This window comes from Dermacentor silvarum, chromosome 1 (assembly GCF_013339745.2).
Source record: "Dermacentor silvarum isolate Dsil-2018 chromosome 1, BIME_Dsil_1.4, whole genome shotgun sequence".
In the NCBI taxonomy this organism is placed as follows: domain Eukaryota; kingdom Metazoa; phylum Arthropoda; class Arachnida; order Ixodida; family Ixodidae; genus Dermacentor; species Dermacentor silvarum.
Window position 1 is genome coordinate 72298286 of NC_051154.1, and position 16414 is coordinate 72314699.

The window sequence follows — 16414 nt, forward strand, 5'->3', positions numbered from 1 at the left end:
CGCCTAGGAAGACATAGTTTTTCATTGACTTCAACTATACAAGTAGAATCACCTTCCAACTTTTGTTCACTACAGCCACGCAACCAACTCTTAGCGTATTACTATTTGTTGCTGGGCTAGTTGGTCCACACCTATTACGGTGAATTAAAGACCAGGACAGGAAAGAACGTTTCCTGTCCTGGTCTTCAATTTGTTTCGCGTCCTATTACACCGTAATGAACTCGTAACGCCAGCTCACTGCGTCTCTCGTCCGAGCCATCCCACTGAAACTCATCCTGCACGTGCCTATAACGTGCCTATAACCTACTTTCTAGCATTTCTTTGTTATTATTGAGATAGCAATCATATGAACACTCCAGCCGCATTTCTGCCGTCGCCGTGAGGTTCCGTATTGACTCTTTTCGCAGAGCAGTTTGCTCTAGAGGAAAGAGATGGCGCTTTCGGCGGCGCGCCATACATTGCCTCAGCAAATGCGCACGAATACGAAACCACCCCTGCTTCTGCCTTGCTACTGTGCGATCAGCTGTCGGAAATGCAAGTGGGTGTTCGCTAATGCACTGTGCCCAATTTATGCTGCAAAATGTGTAACGATAAAGGGAAGGCGTGTGGGGTACTTAGCTGCAAAAATAGTGATTTGCAGATTAAGCAATGGAATCAACCTATGTCGCCGCTGCTACATAAGGACTGCCTGTGTTGCCGGACCTTCGCGATGCACGGCTTTTCTCGAGGATAAAAAAAAAATAATTTATACGCTAGCGCTGTATAGCTACCTCCAAAGAAAGGACTTCAACTCCGCAAGGTCGGCACTTAAGAGTGAGTACCGCTCGTTACAAAAGGAAGTAACGTCACTTATTGGCATAGTAAGTTTCTCGCACGTTATTTACGCACATCTACCCCTACTCGCATGCAAACTTACATCCTCCCTATCGCCCACGTATCAATAATAAGTGAATGGGTGTACACTTGAATCAATATGCCGAAGGATGAGCGACAGCGATTACACCGACAAATGTTGGAAGCTGAACCTTTCGTGACGGTCCACAGAGTACGCGAGGGACTAGCGATAATAAGTTTTGCTACAAGCTACCACAAAGTACAAAAGATTTACATTCCAAGCTTTGTGCGCCGCAAGAACAAATCTATCGCAGCAGAGCACACCCGCGAGCGATGAGGCTGAAAATAAACAGTCAAATAGTGGCCGCACCGAGGAACCGAGGAACTTTACTGAATCATAAACATGACAAGCCGCTGCTTCAAAAGGGTTGCCAAATAAAGAACGAGCACAGTGATCCTGATTTAATTCATAAGCGGAAAGTTTGGCCAGCTTGGAATACATTTCTAGCCCCGGTTTTAGTACAAGCCCCGCATACGCTGCTCGCGCCGTTTGGACAAGGCGTAATGAGCTCTGAAAGCACTTACATGTCTTCTAAAGCTGTGGCCAAAGCTTCGTGTCGTCCACACAGTCACCGTCTACGATATGCGTCGAAACGGAGGTTTGCTGCGCCGCACCGGCGTCACGCGTTTGCATTGTAAACACGGAGGTAACGGAGGCAGCTTAGGCAAGCAATGGACTCGTCACCACGTGACCAAACATGGCAGCGCCCACGGAAGCGACGGGAAAAGGGTCAATAAAGTCCAAGGGCGACAAAATCGTCGCCGCGTGCCGTATGCTGCGTGCGAATGAAAGCGTGCTGGAGTGAGCAGGCGATCTCGGCTCAATCTCGCGCACGCAAGGGAAGGAAGCGCGCCGTCTTGCGTCACGCGCGACACTCCGGGGGAAGGGTGGGGAGGGGCCGTCTATTCCGGGGCAACGTTGCTCCGGGCGGCCGCGTGCGGCATCATGGAGCTTTCTTCTCTTCTTTCTGCGGTTTTACGTGCCAAAACCAGTTCTGATTATGAGGTACGCCGTAGTGGAGGGCTCCGGATTAATTTTGACCACCTGGGGTTCTTTAACGTGCACTACAACGTAAGCACACGGGCGTTTTTGCATTTCGCCTCCATCGGAATGCGGCCGCCGAGGCCGGGATTCGATCCCGCGATCTCGTGCTCAGCAGCACAACGCCTTAGCTGACTGAGCCACCCCGGCGGGTATCATGGAGCTTTGCGCCGATGAATGTGCGAATTTGTATTTCTCTTCTGAAGTTCACGAAAAGACGTTTCCATGATTTTTTATATTTTTTTATGTGGTCACGCCGGTTTGGACAGGGCCAACTACGTCAACCCGATACCAAGGACAGGACCACCATCACCACCACCATCGCGCCCGCCTGGCAGCGCAAGGCTCCGGCGGGAGGCGAGAGATAGAGGGGGGGGGGGGGGGGGGGTCCTACTCTGGGCGGCTCCGGTGGCCGCGCGCGCTCGCCCGGGCCGCTGTATCTTGAAAGCCATCTGCGTCGATCGGGTCACAGTCCGCGGCACGCTGTGTTTTCGCGGTTGATGCGAGACGCGACACGAAGGTCAATTCGCTCGCTGCTTGCTCACTCCAGCGTTTTGACAGCGAGTTTCCGCGGTCATCGAGTGAGTTGTGTTCATGTTTGCCTGTGCGCGCGTGACACGATGCTTGTTCATTTAGTTAGTATGCCGCTGTTTACAAGTTCATACGGCCGATAAAACCACTATGCTTCGTATAGCTGTCCACTAATTTGCTACCGCATCGATGCTTCGCCTTTCGGGCGAAACTGCAGCTTTTCTTTTTTAGCAGACATCACGAGATTGGAATGCACTTCCTCTCAACATCGTCCTAATCATCAAACTGTCCCGCTTCAAGACTGTCATCGATTGCCATCTATCAAGTCACACCAGATAATTTGAACGCCACTTTGTGTACACATCACAGGTAATATCACCGACTTGGACTTCTGGGGTATAATAATAATAATAATAATAATAATAATAATAATAATAATAATAATAATAATAATAATAATAAAAGAATTTCCCGATTTCCATTCATGCGTAGCGCGTGGAAATAGCGCAAAAGCAACAGAGCCCGCTTTGTTAGCATGTTGCAGCATCCGTTCGGAATTAAATGCCGAGTTGGGTTTGAAGAATACTTAGGGACAGATCAATGAATCTTCGGCTGCAAGAATGGTGGCGTAAAGGTGGGCGAAACACCGAAATAAAAGAACATGACAATTCAGGGGCCACAAATTACTAGGTTAAGAATTTGTAGTTTAATACTTTCATCTCTTTGTTTACTGTTTCCATAAAAATGGGGGAGGGTAGGAAAAAAAAATCACAGAAGCGGCTTGGAAAACTCCAAGCCGCCAACCTGCGGACTTGCGCAGACAACTGGGTGTTTTTTATTTTCATTTCAAGTTGTGTAAAGTAGGTATAAAAAGTATGAAAGCATATATTTTGTTTGAACACCGGGCAACCGTTCGTAAGCCGCATTTTCTACCTTTGTGCCAGTTATGACTTTTTCATGCTGAAACAAAGGCTTGCGCTGAAAACACAAGCTCGGTTCCGATGTGTGGAGCGATTGTGCTATATCATATAAAATTTTTGTTGAAATAAAAACATAGTTGGGACCTCCTCCTGTCATTATATCTGAAGACACAACAGAATCTTACCCTCAATTCTCCTTTACATCCAAGTCGATAGCGTACTGATGAAATTGCATGCTTATAAGTTATTTCTAAAATTGGTGCATCCCACGGCCGGCAGAAGCTTCTACACAATTCTGCTATACTGGAATACACGGGGTCATGGAGGAAGAAAGCCCCGGCCAGCCCGGACGTATTGGAGTAAGTGTGGCGGAAGTCACGTGCTGCTTTTCGCAAAGGAGCACTGGGACGGGCACCCCAAATGCCAAAGTTGCCTTAGCAACCGCGCTCCTGAAGCTTTCGCTGCTGCTCTCGGTCTCTGAATATTTTTCCGCCGGTGTCTTTTTCGCAGCACTTTTTGTTCGCGAAAAAAAAAAAAACAAAGATTACTTTGGAGTGTGGTGTGTAAACTTGAAAGTTGTGTTTTGGGTCTTTGAGCGTGAGTGTTAGCCAGCAACAGATACACTCACGGAGCGGGTCTTCGTCTTCTTCAACGTGCCATGAAAAACGCAGAGCGCGTCTGTTTCTCTAAAACTGCTACAGAAGTTTCGTAGGCTTTGTTTGACGCGCGTCGGCCGCACATACTTCCGGCGGCTGGTAACAATGCAAGTTAGCTGCAAAACCCCTTTTTGGAGGCGCAAAGGCAGATTGGCACACCAATATGGCTGCACTTCCGGCTTCAAAAACCAGACGTCAGGGCCTCTCCTGTTTTGTTTATTTCCTCCATGCACAGGGTGCTTTTTTTTGTCGTTGACAGAATTTTCAAAAATCAGCCATGACATTTAGCACAATTCTACTTCGTGTGCTAGATTATTCTCAGAGGCTGACATATTTGCAAGTTTCGAGAATTAACGTTGAACTATAGTTACTTTATGGCACATATTGCAATTCATAAACTGTATTTGGTCACTTCAAAAGTCATAGCCAGTTAGAAAAAGTTCTGAGGATGACACCAGTGTCGGGATAAGTGTACTTTAAGTTTGCGACGAATTGCATTGCTGGTCCAGTAATTTTGAGAGTCAATGTATAAAACGGCGTTTTTATTAAAAAAATAAGTGGAACAACAGTGCATCTTTACCCCAAGTTTGACAGTGCTTATACGGAAACTGGTGCAAGTTTCAAAATTTATTCCAACTGGATGTGCCTGGTGAAATTACCGGCTTTAATTCGTATATTGCAATATGTGCGCTAAATTAGTCAAAAAGATTATTAGCCAAATTTTGTTAATTAGTCAAATATCTCGATTTGCAGTATAAGTAATGCCCGCCTCTTCGCGTGCGACGCGAGCAATCCAGGCCAACGAGTAGGCGATTTTAAACGCGTAAGCATTTCTATGCCTTAACAACCAGGAAACCCGCCCGTCCGCCCGTCACGTCAGACAATCGCTATAAAGAAATTAATGTATAAAACAAAATAAATTCGAAAGGAAAAACGTTGGTGGTGGTGAGTTTCCGACCAACGACCTAACGCTCAGAACCCACTTGGCTAAACAACCACTCATTCACAAGTTGAATATATCTGAACTATATGAATGTGTTGTACGGGCGGTACAAACCAAAACATTTGGTGATGGTGGAAAGCAATCTCTAGGACCACACGTAGAGCCGACTTGGAGCATTGTAGACATCAGGAAATTTCAGATTTTGCGAAAATTTTGCGAAATAATGCCAAACACGCCACATCCCCGATGCGTTTCGGTAGTCGCGGGATGCGCCTTCCGTTGGGGCGTTCCTTCAGCAACACACACAGATAAGCAGTCAATGGGTTGATAAGGATATTGTGATGAGGGGTTATATGGGTCTCATCATGATTGGTAATGGCTTGACGTGGATGGATAAAGTGCTAAAGAGCGAGAAGGGCTTATAATGGTCGGAGCAATTTTGATAAGATTAATAAGCACCGATAAGGGCAGACAAGGGTTGATAAGGAAAAAAATGAAATTATGGGGTTTTACGAGCCAAAAACACGATCTGATTATGAGGCACGTCATATAGTGGGGGCTTCGGAATAATTTGGACCACCTGGGATTCATTAACGTGCCTCTAAATCTATAAGTACACGGGTGTTTTCGCATTTCGCCCCCATCGTAATGCGGCCGCCGTGGTCGAGATTTGATCCCGAGACCTCATGCTTAGCAGCCCAACACCACAGCCACTAAGCAACCACGGCGGGTGGGGTTGATAAGGATCGGATTGAATGCGATACAGTTGATACCGATCGATAAGAGTTGTAATGCTCGGATCAAGTCCGATAAGGTTAACAACCGATAAAGGTCGGTTCTCGTCCGATAAGGGCTTATACTGGTCGGATCAAATTTCATAACATTGATTACACCGGGCTGCGTGGAGATGAGCAAGTGGCAGAATGCTTACGCATACTTGGAAAACTACCAGAGGAGTATCTGCATTATTTAAAAAAAAAAAATTAGTTACGTTAAAGCACACCCTGTATTACGGTTGTGTATTTCAGTTTTTGTTTCCACCCAAAAATTCGGTTTTCAGTAAATATATTTCTCTACATGACCTTTCACAGACTTTTCTCAGTTGGTAACATTTTGCACCAACAGACAGACAATGAAATTTTATTGAGGTCCTGAGGGACTAGTCGGCGGAGACCCGTTGGGGCCCCCGGCTCGCCGCTGGCTGCTCCCATGTCGGAATCGGGTCGCCAAGCCTCTCCGCTCTTTCACGGGCCATCTGGACGGCCATGGACTGGAGCTTGAGTTCCGTACTAGAGATGGCCTCGTCCCAGTCCTGTTCGCTGTTGAGTGACGTATCCCGAACGCAGGGCACTGCCAGAGCATACGAGCTAGAGTGCTAAACTTCTCCCCACAATCCGGGCACTGTGGGTCAAATTCTGTGTTAATCCTGCTTAGGAAACGTCGCGAGGGATATAACCTCGTCTGAAGCATTAATTGTACTTTCGTCTTTTTTGTGGCGACACAGTGTGCTGTAATTAGTTTATTTCAAGCTGAGTGAAGCTGCTCAGATGTTGCCTTTTACATGGTATGATTTTTTCATTGACAGCTGACACTGTTAAGTTTTCAGCAAGGGTCTAGCATCAGTCACAAACACCTGGCCAGACTCAATGTCATCAATGCTTTTCTGAGCCAGGCCAGCCTTAATGAGCCCCTTGTAACGCTCGTAAAGCTGAAGCCTCTGTCAGCAACTGGCCGATTCACAACGGGCGTCGACCGATAATTTTGACACCAGCAATTCAAACAAGCTCGATATGAGGCACCATCACTGGCCCATAAACTTAATGTATAAGTACGACCGAAATTTCATACACCTTAAAGTACGCCATATATAATTCGGACTCCGCCTGCACGACTGTGTGCTAATTTGACCCCCGTGTTGAGCGGAAATAGCAATATTTTGGCGTTGGTACGTCGCTGGCATCACCGCAAGATGGTGGTCGGCCATGTTGCCGACTCCTCCTGGAAACCGAAACAAGCGAAGCCCAGTTAATCCAGCACCTACCGCGCCCGAACCGTCGGGCAAGCGAACTCAGGCAAGTCATTCGGGAGGGCTCCGCGCGTCCAGCGTTTATTCATTAATTGACACGGCGCCCACTACACCCTCGATGTCTTCGCCGACGAGGACAGTGACTGTCTAAAAAAAGAAAAAAAAAAAGCGCGGTCATAGCGCGGTCGTCTCCTGCGCGGCGATATTGTAGCGATGCATTCCCTTCGATTCTATATGCTGCGCTTATCGTCCACCGTGCTCTGCCAGCTGATACCATATAACACAGGCGGCGCGCCACTGTCACACCACTGACGAAGCGCAAACAAGTATAGCAGCGGAAAAGGCATCGCTACAAAATCGCGGTCCTGTTGCCAAAGGTTGAAGATTCGGTGCATGCATTAATTGTACTTTCGTCCTTTTGTGGCGACAGCATAACAATGGTAGAGATACGGACTCACCAGATCGTAGGCAAGCGTACGTGCGTGCAGGACCGCGTTGACAAACTTCGGCTTTATTTTTGGACGATCCCCTTCCGGGATACTTTCCCTTCAGCGACATTTCGCGCGACTAGCGCTGGACACGTCGACGGATAATGGGGTTCCTAGCACACCACCAAGTATGCCGACGCTGACGCTAGTGACGCGAAATCCCGCGTGAACGTATCTCTGAAAGTGGTCAACCGCGAATAATGTATTTTTTAGCCACTGGCGGAATAGTTATTTTCTGGCGAATTTTGATATTTCCGACTCCCAATTATTTGGACTTTTAGGCGGTCCCCTTAGAGCCCGAATTAATCAGTCGCTGTTCGATTTACTGAGCCGCTTTAGTCATGCGCGCTAGGCACGTCTGCGCGCCACTAATTTTGGCGCATTTCGGCGCAAAATCGTGTATTTTTATCAGGATGGCGCAGGAAATCTCGTATGGCGCAATCTGGCGCAGGAGTGCGAGCACTGAACGCAGCGAAAAGACCGAGAGGACACGGGTCAGGGTTTCTACCTCCCCTTTCCACTTCTCGTGTTTGTCGTAGCAACAAGCAAAATGGACGCGTAAAGAATTTTTGGGCAGCACGTTACCTTCCAATGGGCAGTGAAAATCCCTCGGACATCCCGATACCGATGTCCAAGTCCTAGAGCAGTCGTCCTGGGGACATCCAGTGGATATCATCGGACCAATTTTAACATCCACTTCTTCTCCTCCTGCGGACGTCCTCAGGTCATTCGTGCTGGACATTTTGTCAACAGACCTAGCCGGACTTTGCTCGAATTTTTAGTGACGAAGGGCACGTGCCATTTTTGAGCATTTCTGCGTTTGGAAATGCCAACGAAGAACCGGCGTCGAGTTCATTCAAGCTATGTGAACCACATCTAGCTTTGTTTAGTGGATTTCTCAGCGAAATATCAACCAGTCGTCAAATGTTAACATGCAGCATTAACTTAATCAAATTCTAATTCTACCCGCTGTTTTTTTTTTCTTCTTTCGGAGAGCGTTCAGGTACCAACAGAGGCAGGTTTATGGACAGGTTCTAAAGCACACCGTGATCGTAAGCATCTCAAGCTTTTGAGACCATCTCATTATTTTTGTTTACAGCGCCACAGAAACATTTCCGCGCTTACAGTGATCAGAGAATATAAGTAGATCGATACTCTCAGATCTCATTTCACTTGCAGCACTTGGGGGCTGGAAATTTTTGGCTAGTGCTGCAAAAGCTGAATAAATGATTAAAACTATGTGTGAAAGTGTTTGTCTGTCCATTTTTGCGTAAACATAGCTTGCTTTTGGAATCTGTGTTTCATGGGTGTGCAAGTTGTATTTTCATTGATAAAAATCAACATGGCATCATGTTTGCAGCACAGATCCTACAGAGGGCTAATGTTTACACCAACTGTGCAATTCAGCCGATTATAAATAAAAACAAACATCTGGCACGCATCCCTCAATGGTCAATGGTTTGTTGTACGGATGTCTGACGGAAATTAAGCAATGAAAACATAAACTACCCTAGGAAAAATTCTGATAGAAGTCTCTGTTAGTCTTATACGAAATATATAGGTCCAATAAGAAAACCTACAGGTCCCATAGCAGAATGTACAGGTCCCATAAAAATTTCTGGCAGTCCTGTATCAAGGCAATAAATAGTGTTCTGTAAAACAAATGTTTTATGGGTCCCAATTGAAACAATAGAAGTACTGATCTAAACTTGTATTGGACAAATAAAATGCTTTATAGGTCCCAATAGATGCAAGTAGTGATCATGATATAAACTTGTATTGGTAGTATTGCTTGGCAAGAAGTCGACCAAGCAGACGCGCCAAACATCGAGAATGAAGGCAGAAATGGCGTCACTTAGTTTAATAAAGGGTTTATGCGTTCCAAGCTGTTTGTGTGTTGTACTCATGATACAGTGAAAGCTCGATGATACGAATCTCACGGGGTCACGAAAAATATTTGTATTAGCCGAAATTCGTATCATCGAAACACAATTAAAACTACAGTCGAATCTCGATAATTCGAACTCGAAGGGGCCCGGAAATTTGTTCGAATTAAAGGGACGTATTTTTGAAGTATTCGTGCACCATAGCACGATGCACGAACGGTGCGAGTCGTGAAATATCGCGGCGCGCAAGCGCATAGCAAGCGCGGGCCACGAAACTGCCCACGCCGGCTAACGGTCGCTTCCCGATAACGGCAGAAAGCGAAGCTTCAGGGAGCGGGCGGCGCCGGCACACGGGTGCGCGCGGAGACCGTCGAAGTTGAGGGAGGAGGGCAGGCATGGAAGTGGATTTGGCCGCGTCAACTCCGCCGCTTCGGTGGCTCCCCTCGCCCTCCCTCTCAACTCCCTCATAGCTCTCTCACCTTCGACTCCGTGCGCACGGAGATGTGCGCGCCCGCCGCCGTGCTGGCGCCAGCTTATTTTAGCCGCCCCCTGAAGTTTCGTTTTCTGCCGTTATCGGGAAGCGAGCGTTTGCGGGCGTGGCAGTTTCGTTGGCCCGACTGTGCCTCCGCCGCTGCTTCCCTCTGCGCTGCTGCCGCAGCGTGCAAGGTCAACATGTGACTAGAAAATAGTGGAGAAGGGTTCACTGCCATTTTATCCGCGTGGCTGAGACGTCGGCACTAGTGTGTGCTAGAATACGGTTGTCTAGAACACTCTAGTCGGCACGTACACGCTTGTTCCGGCGCGATGCATAAACGGCGACCTTGCAATTTGAGAGAGGGTGAAATTTCCGCCGCGGGTTCTTTTTTATTTTTTTTCCCTGTTCCTTCGCGCGCGGCATTGAGGGGTCTCTCCTGAGCTTTTGCTCTACGGCGGTGTCGGAGCAATGCCGGTCGGAGGCGCCGCCGCGTGATTTGGCGCGCTGCTAAGAGCATTGTCGGTGCGCGGTATGTTCGAAATAAGCGTGTTCGAATTAACGAGATTCGACTGTAGCTAAATTAAAGAGTGAGAGATGAACTCACTCAGGCACATGTACGTAAAACGCATTTACTTCTTGAAGAAAAAAGTCTCTAATGTCCTTCTATCTCGGTAGACAATCCTATCTCGGTAGACATAGCTCGCTGCGACTAGGTAAAATGGCGCAAACACAAAGAACGCGGCCCGAAGCACAGCAGCCACTCCGTCCGATGGGCGGCCGCCGAAAAGGAGGAAAAGTACAAAAGCGCCACCGCTTCAAACTCTTCGCGCCCAGTCGCGGAGTCCGCGCTGTCCGGCGCCGCGTCCGCGCGTCCGCACCAAAAGATAACGGGAGAAAGCGCGTGACTGCGCGCTGTTCTCTTTCGCGGCCGTCAGTGGGGCGGCGTTTATTCGTATCACCCGACGCAGGCCGAAAATCGATTCGTAACAACCGTTCTCTAGCACGTTGCAAAGTAATGGGGCTCGGCCGGGACCACAGAAAAATTCGTATCATCCGGAAATTCGTATTAGCCGTGATCGTATCATCGAGCTTTTACTGTATTTAGATATCTTCTTTTGTTTCACTACGTAATTTCGTAGAGATCATAGCCGGCCACCAGCACACCTGTAGGGGTAGTGCAGTTGGCGCTATATATAGGCCACGATTCAGATTCGTTGTATAAGTGCTGTCCTGTGTGTGCTGACTGCGGTTGCTGCTGTTGCCTTGCCAAAACGCTCGAAGTCTGGGAGGGTTCACGTAAAAAGATTTGCTTTAGAATGAATAGTTAATGCACCTTTGCAGAAGAAACCACTTTGGTACACAGTGCAGATGTCGACACCAATACAGGCTATCAGCTTTATTAGTGTGTCAGGTCTATCGTTTCATAATTCAATAAAATGAAAGCAATAAAATATTTCTTTTATAATTTTTCCTAGGGTACTTCCTGCGTCCATGGAACATCCGTATATCCGCTGCAGACATCTGCAGGACACCCTTAGGACTGCCAATTTGTATGCGCCTTGTAGTCCTGTGCATGTCCGCCGTATATCGTTCGGCCATCTGCGGAAGTCCTACGGATGACCAAAATATCCAGGAGCGGTAGTCCTATGGACGTCCTGAGGAGTTCAAATGCCCACTGGGCTTGGCCTTGCCCAGACTCCTTGCATTGGAGCGCATGTTGGCTCGAAGCTGCACACCTATTACGTCTTAGCTCTGGAAAACTTGCTTTCAGCAGCACTTTTTGGTTAAAACCGAACTACCGAAAAAAATTTGGTGTATCTTTCTTTTAATTCTTTTTGGTTGTAACTAAAAAACATTGAACCCTAAATATACTTGGTATGAATATTTTACAACACATTGTTTGTTCTCACAGTTTCTCATAATCTATAGCATACAAATGCAACAATTGTCAAGAGCTTTACATACAGCTCTTACATTTCCTTTCATTTGGCTGATTAGTGGCCATCCAGCAGAAAGGGAATGCCACCACAAGATAAATTTTACATACAGTGCATTTTATGATCAAGGAAGACAATTTTAATGATGAAACATAAATAACATGCAATGAACAATCATATGAATACATAGAACAGTGACTAAAACTGTGCATCACAGCCAAGCTGCTTCCTTGGCTTTTCATAAAAAGAGGAATTCGAATAATAAAATCAACATATGAGTAATATTAAAAGAAAGAGAGGACATCTGAAAAACAAAAAGAAATAAATGAGATGAAACCAAATAAAAAAAGGAATAATGCTTGCTATATGGGAGCAAGGAAATGTAACCCACCTGTTAACTCCACTTCCCCTGAATCGTCCATCTATAAAGCACAAGCAGAGAGAAAAAAAGAAGAGTCATCATTAAATGCAAATGCTAGCAAATTCAAACTCTGAAGATTGGAACGTGCCTGCCTTGAGGTAGGCGCCCATGTAACCGCATGCACCAACATAAAAACCACATTACCATGCACAACCCTACTACCAACACCAGGTCCCTAACACAGCAGCAACAATAACTAAATTCTAGAAATGGAAATACACAGTTAACCAATATCCAGGTTCTAATTTTCAGGTATTTATACTTAGGGAAGGAAAGCTGTAGGATGGTTTTCAACCTTGATTGTCATTTTCAAGATTGTGTTCATTTCAGTGTGCAGCTCTATTGAAAATGTGTAAAACATGATGACTGCAAGTAATAGAAGCAAACAACATGTACAGAACAAAGTGAAGAGCTCAGCTTGACTATACGAGTCTATGGAACTTCTTCCCAAAACAGTAAAATGTAAGAGCCTTCCTCAAATGGGGGAGCATATTAGACAAAAACAAATGCGGATGCCAAATTTGCTGATGAATTTGTCTATCTGTGAATTAAGAAAAATGAAGTGGAAATACAATTTACTGCAAATTAAGGGATATGTTATTGCCTTATAATACTAGTTTTGGCAACACTGTACAGCAGTACTTCATAGTACTAATGTGTGCAATTAAAGTGCTACTCCTAACAGGCACGTGTGGGGGAAATTATAAGTGCATTGAAACACTTCCTAAACAAGGTAAATAAACATTCTTGATCTGGGGTCATTACACACGTACTGCGTTTGATAGGTGGCGTTCAGGCGGAGCAATTGCCAAACTGCCGGCAACTTTTGCAAGGCAAGGTCCGCCTGCCGCAAGCAACACCCCTCCTCCTCCTCCTTCCACGTGAAACATCCCAGACCCTAAAAGCAAACATTGCCATTTCTGTTGGAAAAATTTAGGAGTGTGTGAATGAGGTTTTACGAACATATTTCTCAAAAAAAAAAAAAAAATGTTTGGTGAGATAAACGCTCTTTGAAGTTTCCGGGAACAAGCAAATGTTGGTGGAGGTAAATTTTTTTAAAGTCTAGTGTGAAACTATGTACAATGACAAATGTTATTTTAGAATATTCTACTGGCCTGGTTCCTTTGTGTGACATCATAGATGAACACATTTATGAATTTTCCACATTTAATTGACTCAATAAAAAAGCAAAAATTGTTTTATAAATTTTTTGCATAACCATTGTTGATGTTTCAGCCACAATTTTTCTCGCTTTTTTTTCTTTAGCTACAGTTTATGTTAACAATAACGTTAGATAATCAAATCAAATAACTTATGACAAAATTACTTCTAAAGTTGCCAAAAAGTCACTTTTTGATGATGTTTACACCTAAATTAGACATTAGGCCCTCCAGATAAATATATCTGATAGCTAATTATTTCCACCAACCTTTCAGCTTGTAATATGTAAATTTAAGTTCCACTATATTTTGCTTGAGGTGCAAAAAATATTTTTGAAGTCCACAACCATTTTCACAGGTAGGCACAACTGAACTGCTTCACCGCAAAACACGTGCAGGCGACAATTGAATTCTTGCCGTGCTCATCAACTCCCTACGCATCAAATATGGACCAGCGATCTTTATGCGAGGTAAATGGCAGTTAAGTATACGTTCATGCTGTTCGAAAGTTGATGCTCCGTCACTACATTTTACAATAATACATTTGTGTGATGAAAGCAAAGCATGACTGTTCAAGGCCGTTATTGGGACTGAATAGTTACCAAATGAGATATTGTACACGGCGCTGATACATTGTTTTGTAAGTACTACAGATCAGCAGATTACGAGTTATGCAACAATCTGAATCATGACCACTTTGTGCCAACCGTGGTATAGGAGACAAATATAAAAGAAATTTTCAGTTTTCAGGCTATTGCTAGTCAGCTATGAGCGTCCGTGGGTCTGGTCAAGCACCGTTTTCCTTCTGCTGTAAAACAGCAGAGAAGAAATGACCGTTTGACTATTGTGCCTCCGTGTAGGATAGAAAGAGGCTAAGTTAGCCATTATGTATCTGCCACTGCCAAAAGATCACATCTGCGGTGTGTTCATCTACCTGACTGCACCAATGCCCCATATTAGAAGTGGTGAACTGATGAACATACGCCGTTTACAACACAATCTGCTTTTACTCTAGACCTTCAAGGCACAGATAACCGGCTTCTATGGGAGCCGCCTGCACCAACTCTCGTTCAACCATTGACCATTGGTGTAGGTCATTTTTATTACTTGTTTGTCTTGTACTCTACGATTGGCCGGGATGGCGTTGTAATGAGAGCGGCAGCTGTTTTGCTGTGGGAAATTGCTTGCATAGCTGACTTTTGCAAACAAAGTGGCAGTGATGTCACAAGGCTATGATCGGTCACTTGGCTTTCAAAGATGACTGGCCTAACAGGAAAAATGGTGGCGCGTGTAGTCTGCTGCTTTCTAATATAGCGTTAAATAACCGCTCGTATTGCTTTTTTGCATGCAGTAACAAACTGCACAGTACTTGCACATCAATTCACAGTGTTTATATAGAGTTCATAAAGTTCACAACAGTTGCATTCCTTATCCAATTTGAAGAGGCAATCGCTTTTCCACAGATTTAGAAGTGGAAACCACGGTAACGTCTCGGAACACAACGATGAACAGCTAACTCTTAAAGCTGCTTGTCAGTTCAAAAAGTGAATAGCACATACATCTTTATTACGTGTGTATCCTTAGCACCCTCTTTATGCTGCCACTGTGCAATGCTAGAAAAGCTACATTTGCAGTTTGAGGGCAGTGTAGTGTGTTTTAAAGCACTGCAATACCTGTTGCAAGCTTAAAACTCCCCAGATCACCTTTCCTTGAAATAGCCTCGATCTATTTCTTGCACATAGATTGGTTGCAAGAAACTTGTGAAAACTTATGCCAGATCATTTGCCTCATTCAGGCTTGCACCTATAATGGCACACAACAGTATCAGTTTTGGGGTCTGGGACATTTCATGTGGAATGAGCTGTTGTTAACATGAGATTTAAATATTCCTCTGCATGTCGCAGGGAACCTACAATCACTATAGCTATATAGCTCTATTAATAGATCATTACAGGTCTCTCCTGTGGCTTTCAAAATCTGTGCTTTTTTTTTCTGCCTTATGCAATGTCCGAAATGTAGGGCAACGGCCTATAGACACAAGCCATTGTGTACATGCACGCACACCCTTCCATATTTTCCAGGAAACAGTGAAGCGACGGTTGTTAATGCATCCTGCTCATCCTGTGAATGCTTCTTTAATTGTTATCCTCGTGCACTTTTGTCAGACACTAGTCTCAAAGGGCTAGTTATGGTACCAGTGGTACCATAAGTGCACTGCGCATGCCATCTGGATATGTCATCTGGCTTTGTGGGGATCTACACTTGGCATCGTAAAGTCCGGAGTCAGATGTTTCTCGAACATTCCTCGAATATTTGTGGTCCACTGGTCAATGAGCTGAGAGACTAAATTTTGCACTCTATCCATGTTGGGTCAGAAATTTCTTATGGAATACAGTTAAACCTGGATATAACGAAATTGACAAATTCCCGAAAAACTTCGTTATAAAGAGGATTTCGTTATATGCAGGTTCGGCACGAAAATTCGAAAAATAAACGTTTACCGTATTTACTCGATTCTAACGCGCCCTAAATTGTAACGCGCACCCGTTTTCCGTTTTCGTCGAAGCACTCATCCTCGGAATGTCACACCAGGTACCGGATGCGTGGACGCGTGTCGTTTCGCACAAGCGCGATGCATCGGAAACGAAGAGCGAGCGTCACGATGGCGTCGTAGCGTCGTATAGTGTTACAGTAGAATCTCGCTGTTACGTTCCCGGGGGCTGCGTTTTCCCGGCTGTTACGTCGTTTTCGACCGGTCCCGGCACAGCTCCCTTAGAACTCAATGCATTGGTAACCCCGCTGTTGCGTCGGAACTGTGGGACCGTTCCCGCATCATACGTTGCGAACTGCCACCCCGCGCCGGCCCGAGCGGCCATTTTTGACCTTTCATGTCGCTTGGCTTGGTGGCTTGACGATGGCATTTGGACGCCCAAAGTGCTGGGGGCGACAACTATGACGTATTTTCGGTTTCCGCCAGCAAAAGTATGGCCCTTGAGATCCGTATTTGCTATATAAAGATGGTGTCCATGACGCGT